This window comes from Rhipicephalus microplus, unplaced genomic scaffold (genome assembly GCF_043290135.1).
Source record: "Rhipicephalus microplus isolate Deutch F79 unplaced genomic scaffold, USDA_Rmic scaffold_348, whole genome shotgun sequence".
Taxonomy (NCBI): domain Eukaryota; kingdom Metazoa; phylum Arthropoda; class Arachnida; order Ixodida; family Ixodidae; genus Rhipicephalus; species Rhipicephalus microplus.
The window spans coordinates 85,001-97,500 of record NW_027464915.1 but is presented as its reverse complement, the minus strand read 5'-3'; the positions used below and the strand labels follow the sequence as shown (position 1 = coordinate 97,500).

At 60.9% G+C, this 12,500-nt stretch overlaps 2 non-coding genes across 2 annotated transcripts; both read left to right on the top strand.

The window, feature by feature from the left end:
• The first annotated feature begins 8,035 nt into the window (after positions 1–8,035).
• Positions 8,036–9,850, top strand: LOC142793931 (small subunit ribosomal RNA). The gene has a single exon (XR_012891936.1). It is a non-coding gene; the product is annotated as a small subunit ribosomal RNA (ribosomal RNA).
• Positions 9,851–11,569: 1,719 nt separating this feature from the next.
• On the top strand, positions 11,570–11,722 carry LOC142793945 (5.8S ribosomal RNA). The gene has a single exon (XR_012891949.1). It is a non-coding gene; the product is annotated as a 5.8S ribosomal RNA (ribosomal RNA).
• Positions 11,723–12,500: the final 778 nt, after the last annotated feature.

Genomic DNA, 12,500 nt, shown 5'->3' with positions numbered 1-12,500 from the left:
CCCACTCACTCGATCGCCATGTCTGTTTGCCACAGTTTTCCCGGTGGTGCCGCACCCGGGCTCGCCCCGGCTGACGCGGTTTCGTGCCGCCCCGGCAGACGCGGTTTTCGCGCCGCCCCGGCTGACGCGGTTTCGTGCCGCCCCGGCAGACGCGGTTTTTTGCCGCCCCGGCTGACGCAGTTCGGACTTGGCACTTTTTGGCTGAGCCTTGCTGGCGGCCCACTCACTCGATCGCCATGTCTGTTTGCCACAGTTTTCCCGGTGGTGCCGCACCCGGGCTCGCCCCGGCAGACGCGTTTTTTTTTTCTTTCGCCCCGGCTGACGCAGTTTTCGCGCCGCCCCGGCAGACGCGGTTTTCGCGCCGCCCCGGCAGACGCGGTTTTTTGCGCCGCCCCGGCTGACGCAGTTCGGACTTGGCACTTTTTGGCTGAGCCTGGCTGGCGGCCCACTCACTCGATCGCCATGTCTGTTTGCCACAGTTTTCCCGGTGGTGCCGCACCCGGGCTCGCCCCGGCTGACGCAGTTTTCGCGCCGCCCCGGCTGACGCGGTTTCGTGCCGCCCCGGCAGACGCGGTTTTTTGCGCCGCCCCGGCTGACGCGGTTTTTTGCCGCCCCGGCTGACGCAGTTCGGACTTGGCACTTTTCGGCTGTGCCTGGCTGGCGGCCCACTCACTCGATCGCCATGTCTGTTTGCCACAGTTTTCCCGGTGGTGCCGCACCCGGGCTCGCCCCGGCAGACGCGTTTTTTTTTTTTCTTTCGCCCCGGCTGACGCAGTTTTCGCGCCGCCCCGGCTGACGCGGTTTCGTGCCGCCCCGGCAGACGCGGTTTTTTGCGCCGCCCCGGCTGACGCGGTTTTTGCCGCCCCGGCTGACGCAGTTCGGACTTAGCACTTTTTGGCTGAGCCTGGCTGGTGGCCCACTCACTCGATCGCCATGTCTGTTAGCCACAGTTTTCCCGGTGGTGCCGCACCCGGGCTCGCCCCGGCTGACGCAGTTTTCGCGCCGCCCCGGCTGACGCGGTTTCGTGCCGCCCCGGCAGACGCGGTTTTCGCGCCGCCCCGGCTGACGCGGTTTTTGCCGCCCCGGCTGACGCAGTTCGGACTTAGCACTTTTCGGCTGTGCCTGGCTGGCGGCCCACTCACTCGATCGCCATGTCTGTTTGCCACAGTTTTCCCGGTGGTGCCGCACCCGGGCTCGCCCCGGCTGACGCAGTTTTCGCGCCGCCCCGGCTGACGCGGTTTCGTGCCGCCCCGGCAGACGCGGTTTTCGCGCCGCCCCGGCTGACGCGGTTTCGTGCCGCCCCGGCAGACGCGGTTTTTTGCCGCCCCAGCTGACGCAGTTCGGACTTAGCACTTTTTGGCTGAGCCTTGCTGGCGGCCCACTCACTCGATCGCCATGTCTGTTTGCCACAGTTTTCCCGGTGGTGCCGCACCCGGGCTCGCCCCGGCAGACGCGTTTTTTTTTTCTTTCGCCCCGGCTGACGCAGTTTTCGCGCCGCCCCGGCAGACGCGGTTTTCGCGCCGCCCCGGCAGACGCGGTTTTTTGCGCCGCCCCGGCTGACGCGGTTTTTTGCCGCCCCGGCTGACGCAGTTCGGACTTGGCACTTTTTGGCTGAGCCTGGCTGGCGGCCCACTCACTCGATCGCCATGTCTGTTTGCCACAGTTTTCCCGGTGGTGCCGCACCCGGGCTCGCCCCGGCTGACGCAGTTTTCGCGCCGCCCCGGCTGACGCGGTTTCGTGCCGCCCCGGCAGACGCGGTTTTTTGCGCCGCCCCGGCTGACGCGGTTTTTTGCCGCCCCGGCTGACACGGTTCGGACTTTGCACTTTTCGGCTGTGCCTGGCTGGCGGCCCACTCACTCGATCGCCATGTCTGTTTGCCACAGTTTTCCCGGTGGTGCCGCACCCGGGCTCGCCCCGGCAGACGCGTTTTTTTTTTTTTTTTCTTTCGCCCCGGCTGACGCAGTTTTCGCGCCGCCCCGGCTGACGCGGTTTCGTGCCGCCCCGGCAGACGCGGTTTTTTGCGCCGCCCCGGCTGACGTGGTTTTTGCCGCCCCGGCTGACGCAGTTCGGACTTTGCACTTTTTGGCTGAGCCTGGCTGGCGGCCCACTCACTCGATCGCCATGTCTGTTTGCCACAGTTTTCCCGGTGGTGCCGCACCCGGGCTCGCCCCGGCAGACGCGTTTTTTTTTTTTCCTTCGCCCCGGCAGACGTGGTTCCCCCCCCCCCCCTCCGTCTTTCTTTTTGTTTTTTTTTTCGCCGCGGCTGAAGTGGATTTTTCGGTGCCTCGACGCCCCGGTAGTCGCGGTTTTTCCGTTTCCGCACGGCCCCGGCTGACGCTGCTCGGTCACAGTCGCCTTTTGTGGTGATTGCAGACTTCTTGAGCGCGGGTGTTTTTTTTTTTTTGTTGTTGTTGTTGTTTTATTACGCATTCGCTCCAGCAGACGCTGTTTAGACTTTTTGTTTCCTCTTTTATCCTGCGACGAGGTGACGAGGTTTATTCGGTGCCCCGCCGCCCCGGCTGAAGTGATTTTTCCTGTCCCGTGCCGCCCCGGCTGACGCGGTTGGGACTTCGCGTTTGTTCGGCCGCCACGGGTTTTGGCGCACTCGCTCGGTTGCTTGTTGTTGCCACTTGTTGCGAACCCAGGTTTCTTGAGCGAGCGCGGGCGTTTTTTCTTCCTTTCTTTCTTTGTTCTATGTGTTAGCGAATCGGCCTTTAATATCACACGAGGACTCACAACCAACAATTTTCAGTTTGAAGTGTAAAAAATCTGCAGGTGTTGACGTAACTGACTTGCCCCGTACCCTTGAGTACATCCATGAAGTTCTCGTAGTACTACTAAATCGCATTATTCCAAGTGGAGAAATTCCCATAAACTTGCAAACCTCTACACGAAAATCGGTGCGCGTGATAAAGTTGAAAATTATCGTCCGATATCAAATGTGCCTTCTATAACACAAATTCTAGGAAAAAAAAAAAAAAAAACACTTGTTCGCCGTTTTCTGCGCCGTGACTGGCAGCACTCCGGCGAAGCGAAACGGGGTCGATTCGAGCACGATATCGGCGTCTTTCGACGTGCTCGCCGGCGACCGTCGCACGAGTACGTCGCACGAGCGCGTCTGCCGGGGCGCCGTTTGCGAAGCCGACGCAAAAGTGGGAACCGCCGCTCGGATGATCGCCGCTTTCGGCAGAGTGAGTGTTGGCACTCCGGGGAAGCGAAACAGCGTGAATGCGCCCACGAAATCGGCGTATTTTGAAGTGCCCGCCGGCGACCGTCGCACGAGTACGGTAAACCGCGTCAGCCGGGGCGTAGTTCGGGACGCCGACGAAAAAGTGGGAAGCGCAACTCGGATCTTCGCCGTTTTTGCAGGAGTGAGTGGCGGCCCTCCTGCGAGACCAAGAAGCATCGATTCGTGCACGAATTCGGCGCCTTTCGACGTGATCGCCGGCGACCGTCGCTCGAGTAGGGCAAACCGCGTCTGCCGGGGCGGGCTTCGGGACGCCGATGCGAAAGTGGGAAACGCTGCTCGGATGTTCGCCGTTTTTGGCCGAGTGAGTGCTGGCACTCGGGCGAAGCCAAACGGGGCCGATTACGGCACGATATCGGCGTCTTTCGACGTGCCCGCCGGCGACCGTCGCACGAGTACGGTAAACCGCGTCAGCCCGGGCGGAGTTCGGGACGCCGATGCGAAAGTGGAGAACGCCGCTCGGATCTTCGCCGTTTTTGGAGGAGTGAGTGGCGGCACTCCGGAGAAGCCAAGGAGCGCCAATTAGCGCACGATATCGGCGTCTTTCGACGCGCTCGCCGGCGACCGTCGCACGAGTAGGGCAAACCGCGTCTGCCGGGGCGGGGTTTACGACGCCGACGCAAAAGTGGGAACCGCCGCTCGGATGTTGGCCGTTTTTGGCAGAGTGAGTGCTGGCACTCCGGCGACGCGAAAGAGCGCGAATGCGCCCACGAAAGTGGCGTATTTGGACGTGCGTGACGGCGACCGCTGCAGGAGTACGAAAAACCACGTCAGCCGGGGCGAGCGACACACGGCGGTCTGGGTGCTTATCGCTGCTATTATAGGGGCACCCCGGCAGACGCAGAAAAAAAAAAAAAAATTTTCGACCTTCTTTTTTGCTGGTCGAGCTCGGGTAACCCAGGTCGCAATGGGAGCCGCGCACGAAAGCGGCGTCGCGAGACGCGTTCGCGGTCGCTAGTCGCACGAGCTCGGCAACCGCGTCAGCCGGCGCGGAGTTCGGGATGCCGACGGCTAAGTGGGTACCGCTGCTCGGATGTTCGCCGTTTTTGGCCGAGTGAGTGCTGGCACTCCGGTGAAGCCAAGGAGCGCCAATTCGTGCACGATATCGGCGTCTTTCGACGTGCCCGCCGGCCACCGCCGCACGAGTACGGCAAACCGCGTCTGCCGGGGCGGGGTTCGCGACGCGTACGCAATAGTGGGAACCGTCGCTCGGATGTTCGTCGTCTTTGGCCGAGCGAGTGCTGGCACTCCGGCGAAGCGAAACGGGGCCGATTCGGGCACGATATCGGCGTATTTCGACGTGCTCGCCGGCGACCGTCGCACGAGTACGGCAAAGCGCGTCTGCCGGGGCGAGGTTTGCGACGCCGACGAAAAAGTGGGAAGCGCCGCTCGGATCTTCGCCGTTTTTGCAGGAGTGAGTGGCGGCCCTCCTGCGAGACCAAGAAGCATCGACTCGCGCACGATATCGGTGTCTTTCGACGTGCCCGCCGGCCACCGCCGCACGAGTACGGCAAACCGCGTATGCCGGGGCGGGGTTGGCGACGCCGACGCAAAAGTGGGAACCGCCACTAGGATGTTCGCCGTTTTTGGCAGAGTGAGTGCTGGCACTCCGGCGAAGCGAAAGAGCGCGAATGCGCCCACGAAAGTGGCGTGTTTGGACGTGCTTGACGACGACCACCGCAGGAAAACGAAAAACCACGTCAGCCGGGGCGAGCGACCCATGGCGGTCTGGGTGCTTATCGCTGCTATTATAGGGGCACCCCGGCAGACGCAAAAAAAAAAAAAAAAATTTTTTTCGACATTCTTTTTTGCTCGTCGACCTTGGGTGACCCAGGTCGCAGTGGGAGCCGCGCACGAAAGCGGCGTCGCGAGACGGCTTCGCGGTCGCTAGTCGCACGAGCTCGGCAACCGCGTCTGCCGGGGCGGAGTTCGGGACGCCGACGGCTAAGTGGGAACCGCCGCTCGGATGTTCGCCGTTTGTGGCCGAGTGAGTGCTGGCACTCCGGCGAAGCCAAACGGGGCCGATTCCGGCACGATATCGGCGTCTTTCTACGTGCTCGCCGGCGACCGTCGCACGAGTACGGCAAAGTGCGTCTGCCGGGGCGGGGTTTGCGACGCGTACGCAATAGTGAGAACCGTCGCTCGGATGTTCGTCGTCTTTCGCCGAGCCAGTGCTGGCAATCCGGCGAAGCCGAACGGAGCCGATTCGGGCACGATATCGGCGTCTTTCCACGTGCTCGCCGGCGACCGTCGCACGAGTACGGTAAACCGCGTCAGCCGGGGCGGAGTTCGGGACGCCGATGCGAAAGTGGGAAGCGCCGCTCGGATCTTCGCCGTTTTTGGAGGAGTCAGTGGCGGCACTCCGGTGAAGCCAAGGTGCGCCAATTCGCGCACGATATCGGCGTCTTTCGACGTGCCCGCCGGCCACCGTCGCACGAGTACGGCAAACCTCGTCTGCCGGGGCGGGGTTTGCGACGCCGACGCAAAAGTGGGAACCGCCGCTCGGATGTTCGCCGTTTTTGGCAGAGTGAGTGCTGGCACTCCGGCGAAGCGAAAGAGCGCGAATGCGCCCACGAAAGTGGCGTGTTTGGACGTGCTTGACGACGACCACCGCAGGAAAACGAAAAACCACGTCAGCCGGGGCGAGCGACCCATGGCGGTCTGGGTGCTTATCGCTGCTATTATAGGGGCACCCCGGCAGACGCAAAAAAAAAAAAAAATTTTTTTCGACATTCTTTTTTGCTCGTCGACCTCGGGTGACCCAGGTCGCAGTGGGAGCCGCGCACGAAAGCGGCGTCGCGAGACGGCTTCGCGGTCGCTAGTCGCACGAGCTCGGCAACCGCGTCTGCCGGGGCGGAGTTCGGGACGCCGACGGCTAAGTGGGAACCGCCGCTCGGATGTTCGCCGTTTGTGGCCGAGTGAGTGCTGGCACTCCGGCGAAGCCAAACGGGGCCGATTCCGGCACGATATCGGCGTCTTTCTACGTGCTCGCCGGCGACCGTCGCACGAGTACGGCAAAGTGCGTCTGCCGGGGCGGGGTTTGCGACGCGTACGCAATAGTGAGAACCGTCGCTCGGATGTTCGTCGTCTTTCGCCGAGCCAGTGCTGGCACTCCGGCGAAGCCGAACGGAGCCGATTCGGGCACGATATCGGCGTCTTTCCACGTGCTCGCCGGCGACCGTCGCACGAGTACGGTAAACCGCGTCAGCCGGGGCGGAGTTCGGGACGCCGATGCGAAAGTGGGAAGCGCCGCTCGGATCTTCGCCGTTTTTGGTGGAGTCAGTGGCGGCACTCCGGTGAAGCCAAGGTGCGCCAATTCGCGCACGATATCGGCGTCTTTCGACGTGCCCGCCGGCCACCGTCGCACGAGTACGGCAAACCTCGTCTGCCGGGGCGGGGTTTGCGACGCCGACGCAAAAGTGGGAACCGCCGCTCGGATGTTCGCCGTTTTTGGCAGAGTGAGTGCTGGCACTCCGGCGAAGCGAAAGAGCGTGAATGCGCCCACGAAAGTAGCGTATTTGGACGTGCTTGACGGCGACCGCCGCAGGAGTACGAAAAACCACGTCAGCCGGGGCGAGCGACCCACGGCGGTCTGGGTGCTTATCGCTGCTATTATAGGGGCACCCCGGCAGACGCAGAAAGAAAAAAAAAAATGGGGACATGGCGTGCGTCACCGTGCGGCTTCGCAGCGTTGCCGAAGTCGCCGAGCCCTTCGACTGAGCCGAACGGCGGACAGGGAACGTTGGTCGGCCGTTCTAACCTGTCGGTGCCACGCCGAGACGTCGTTAAGGAAAACCGCGTCGTGGGCCTCTACGACGCCGTCGAGTCGTTGTACGTTTGGTGTCCAGCGTGTCGGCGGCGAGTAGCGGACACGTCGTTCACGACTTCGGTCTTTCGCAGTCGACGCGAACTTGCGGAGAGTCGTGGTGCCTCACGTTTTCGGCAGAAACCGCGGCGGAATTTTCCCGTGCGTGCGCGCACGACCTCGGTGCTGTGCCGTCAGCGTAGTGTTGCACAAACTCGTGGCCTACCCAAGGTGCGGTACGTTTGCGGCCGTATCCTCGGTGGGAATTTCGTGAGTAGGGTCGCAAATTCTACGACCTCGGCGGGTTTGAGAGCGACGTAGACTTGTGGCACGCTCAACATGCCACACGTTTCGGGGCACACCCGCGGTGAAATTTTCTCGAGTACGCTCGTATTAGGGCCCAAGGAGGTCTGGGTACTTATCGCTGCTATTATGTGGGGGTTCTCGTGAGCGGCGTACGCGAAAGCGACCGGGTGTCTGATATGCGGCGGGCTTCGGCCTCGTCAAGCGTGTCCTCGGGTCTGCTCCAGGGGAATCCACGGCAGTCGTCTGCAGCCTCATCCGCTTGATGCGTTAGGGGCTGGTTGTCGGACGGTGCCGTTTTACCACGATATCGAGGTGTGTTCCGTGTCGTCCTCGGGCGATTCAGATGCGAAAGCGCCGAAGACGCGGGCGTGACCCGTCGTCTGGCGGCTTTGCAGTCTCGGCTCCGTTGCTAGTTCCGGCCGGTCCACCGACAGTGCAGCGGGCTTGGGCAACCCGCACGGCGCGACCGAGTCGATGCAACGAAAAAGAGCGAGCATGAACGTGCTTCTTGCCGCACGGCTCCCACTCGTCTTTCGGGAAGGTTGTGCCGTAGCGAGCTCGAACGCCGTCATCTCGGAGTGCAAAATAAGCGTGTTGGGGCGCCTGAAGGTGGCCTCCGCCGCACACAGACTGCGTCCGGCCCGCCGAGGGCGAGGACGGACGCGCAGTCGAACGATTACCTGGTTGATCCTGCCAGTAATCATATGCTTGTCTCAAAGATTAAGCCATGCATGTCTAAGTACATGCCGAAATAAGGCGAAACCGCGAATGGCTCATTAAATCAGTTATGGTTCCTTAGATCGTTTCTTCCTACTTGGATAACTGTGGCAATTCTAGAGCTAATACATGCAGTGAGCCTGGAGCCCTTTGGGTAACGGGTGCTTTTATTAGACCAAGATCGATCGGGTTTCGGCCCGTATTGTGTGGTGACTCTGGATAACTTTGTGCTGATCGCATGGCCACGAGCCGGCGACGTTTCTTTCAAGTGTCTGCCTTATCAACTTTCGATGGTAGGTTACTTGCTTACCATGGTTGTTACGGGTAACGGAGAATCAGGGTTCGATTCCGGAGAGGGAGCCTGAGAAACGGCTACCACATCCAAGGAAGGCAGCAGGCGCGCAAATTACCCACTCCCGGCACGGGGAGGTAGTGACGAAAAATAACAATACGGGACTCTTTTGAGGCCCCGTAATTGAAATGAGTACACTCTAAATCCTTTAACGAGGATCAATTGGAGGGCAAGTCTGGTGCCAGCAGCCGCGGTAATTCCAGCTCCAATAGCGTATACTAAAGCTGCTGCGGTTAAAAAGCTCGTAGTTGGATCTCAGTTCCAGACGAGTAGTGCATCTACCCGATGCGACGGCTCGGACTGAACATCATGCCGGTTCTTTCTTGGTGCACTTCATTGTGTGCCTCGAGATGGCCGGTGCTTTTACTTTGAAAAAATTAGAGTGCTCAACGCAGGCGAGTCGCCTGAATAAACTTGCATGGAATAATAGAACAAGACCTCGTTTCTGTTCTGTTGGTTTTTGGAATACGAGGTAATGATTAAGAGGGACGGACGGGGGCATTCGTATTGCGGCGCTAGAGGTGAAATTCTTGGACCGTCGCAAGACGAACTACTGCGAAAGCATTTGCCAAGAATGTTTTCATTGATCAAGAACGAAAGTCAGAGGTTCGAAGGCGATCAGATACCGCCCTAGTTCTGACCATAAACGATGCCAACCAGCGATCCGCCTGAGTTACTCAAATGACTCGGCGGGCAGCTTCCGGGAAACCAAAGTATTTGGGTTCCGGGGGAAGTATGGTTGCAAAGCTGAAACTTAAAGGAATTGACGGAAGGGCACCACCAGGAGTGGAGCCTGCGGCTTAATTTGACTCAACACGGGAAAACTTACCCGGCCCGGACACTGGGAGGATTGACAGATTGAGAGCTCTTTCTTGATTCGGTGGATGGTGGTGCATGGCCGTTCTTAGTTGGTGGAGCGATTTGTCTGGTTAATTCCGATAACGAACGAGACTCTAGCCTATTAAATAGGTGCGGGGTTCCCAGCACCTTACAACCTTCTTAGAGGGACAAGCGGCTCCTAGCCGCACGAAACAGAGCAATAACAGGTCTGTGATGCCCTTAGATGTCCGGGGCCGCACGCGCGCTACACTGAAGGAAGCAGCGTGTCTTTATCCCTGTCTGAAAAGACTGGGTAACCCGTGGAACTTCTTTCGTGATTGGGATAGGGGCTTGCAATTGTTCCCCTTGAACGAGGAATTCCCAGTAAGCGCGAGTCATAAGCTCGCGTTGATTACGTCCCTGCCCTTTGTACACACCGCCCGTCGCTACTACCGATTGAATGATTTAGTGAGGTCTTCGGACCGATGTCCGGCGCGGCCTTTCGGTTGCGCCGGTCTGTTGGAAAGATGACCAAACTTGATCATTTAGAGGAAGTAAAAGTCGTAACAAGGTTTCCGTAGGTGAACCTGCGGAAGGATCATTAACGGATTGTGAAGGGTGAGCGCCTCAGCTGCGTCTGCGCCCGACACTTTCTGCCGCTGACCCCGTTTGGACGCGGGGTCGGCTTTTCCCCACGGGGCTGCCTGAATGTGGAGCGGCACCCCGTGACAAATTGTTGCGCCCAGCGGACGCCAACACCGCGACCTTGGACGGTCGGCCAGGTGGCGGACGCGGGTACAAACGGCGCAACGCACTCATAGGTCGGCTTTCGACCCGCCACTGCACCGTGGCTCGAAGCGCTCGAAATGCGCGACCCGACCGCTGCGGGACCGCCTAGTACTGTAAACAGGAGCGGCGGAGCGCGAACGGCGAGTCGTGGTTACGTCGGTAGAAGGCGAGGCTGCGCGTTCCCGAAACGCCAGCCGAGTGCCCTCCCGACCGTTCGAGCGTGCAAGAACGAGACCCGACAATCGCGCGGCGACTGCCAAGTACGAGAGGAACGGCACAAGCGTCGGCGGTCGGTCAAGGAACTGGCGATGTGACGGGTCCGCTGTGCACCAGTGCATACCGTCCCGCCGTCCGCGGCAAGCGCCTCCGCGTCCTCGGGTGACGGAGGCTGCCGGTCGGTTCTTGCAGGCGAGGGATCTCGCTGGCACCGGTTCGCGTTGACGCGCGGCCGGTCATGGCACGGCGATGCGACGGCCGAGGTGCGCAGTACTCGATGGAGGAACCGCACGCTCCGATGACCGTCCCGCCCTCCGCGGCGTATGCGTACCGACCGTAATGGTTGCAGCAGCGCCGGCCGGCTTTTGAATTCGCCACACGAAACACGGTGCGAGATCGCGGTTAGGGGAGCGTCGACGTTGCCAGGCGTTTTGCTTGCTGCCGAGGGAAAGGCGGCACGGCCACGTCGCGCTCGTCGCGATTAGCGGGTCTGCGCGCTTTGGGAAGGTGCCGCAACGACTTGCCGAAAGAGGAAGCACGGAAGAACGAGGGACTTGGACGTCCCGACAATTGAACGCACTTGCGGCCAGGCCCTTGCTGGCTTCGTTCTTCCGCCTCGAGTAGGCTCGTACGCGGCTCCGGCGCCGAAAGTGGTCCTTGGCACCGACTTCGGTGGACGTGGGAAGTGCCGCGCAAGTACGGCGCGCCTGGCTCCACCTGTTGGCTAAAGTAGGCAGCCGGATCGGCATTTTGGTGTGCGGTGGCAAACCGTGGATGCGAAAAAAGCTTGTGCGATTTCGTGGAACAAAAAGCGGGGGTCCCCCTTTTTATGCGGAGGAGACCGACCCGCCCGCCGTGGTGAACCGCGACGCCACGGTAAAAACGGGAGAGGCTTGTCGATGGGACCGTGCATCCCGCGCTCCACGGAGGCCGGGAGGCGGCCGCCCGAGGAAATGTGTAGCCGTCGAGGCCCGCATCTGCGTGCACTCTTATCCAAATGGGTGTACCGCAGGCATTTTCTGGTTAGGCGGGCCAATGAGAGCGAGCACACAACGATACCTACGGGTCCGGCTTGGAGAACCGGCTTCGACGCCTCCCGAGTATTTATAGAGGGGTGGACCACGAAAGCACTCGCAAGTAGCGGAAGCGAAACGCCGTCCGAAACACACCGTTTGCTCGATTTGCGGCAGCCGAAAAAGGCGCGGCAGAGTTTTGGAGTCCAAGCGTGCGCTGAAAAGCGCCCTTCTTGGCCACTGTTTGGCCGAGTGCCAGAAACGTTTGGTTTTGACTGTACGGAATTGAACAAACACTTTTTCACGACTCTAAGCGGTGGATCACTCGGTTCTCGGGTCGATGAAGAACGCAGCCAGCTGCGAGACTTGGTGTGAATTGCAGGACACACTGAGCACTGATTCTTTGAACGCACATTGCGGCCTTGGGTCTTCCCTTGGCTTCGTCTGTCTGAGGGTCGGATCACATATCAAGAGAGCCTTCGGCGCACAAGGGAACGTGAGCCGTCGACTCGTTTTGACCGCGTCGGCAACACGGACAGCACGCTGAACACCTCACAGCGAGCGCCAACAGCGGCCACTCAAGGGCGAGACGGTGGCGACCGTCGTGCCAGAGCCCAACCGAAACGGGGGCGACCGACTGCATTGAGGATGTGGCACCTCGTTGAGACCGCCGCAGGACTTCGAGTCGGAAGGAAGCCTGCAGGGAAAGTGCGGTCGAGGTTGCGTACTCCTCTCTGCGACCGGGCGCGCAAGAGCTGCGAGAGCCACGGACGCGCAACTTTAACGCACGGTAAACACGAGGAGCGAAAGCCGGCCAGCAAAGCTTCTCCAGCCGTGCGCAAAGTGCGCGAGATCGCAGCCTTGCGTTGCGCTTGTTGCCCTCGAAGTAAGCAGGGTGTCCCGTAGACCGGGCGCTCGAACACGCTGCGGGGCCGTGCCTCCTCCAGGCTTTGCCGCGCGAACAGGGAACGTTCGCGCGCAAAGCGCAGGGAGGTGAGGAGGCTGCGCCCGACGTTTGCGGTTCGCTGCGTACGCGGTTGATGCGGAGAGCACGGCGCGACGACTTGCCGCGAAGCGGAAAAAGTCTCCCGCACGAGTTGGCGAAACGTTGGCGAAGCTTAAGGCGTTCTCGTCGTAGTCCGCCGTCGGTCTAAGTGCTTCGCAGTTCCCGTCCCGTTCAAAAAACTGGGCCACTCCAGTTGGGGCGGGGGCGACGCTACACGAGACGATGCCTCT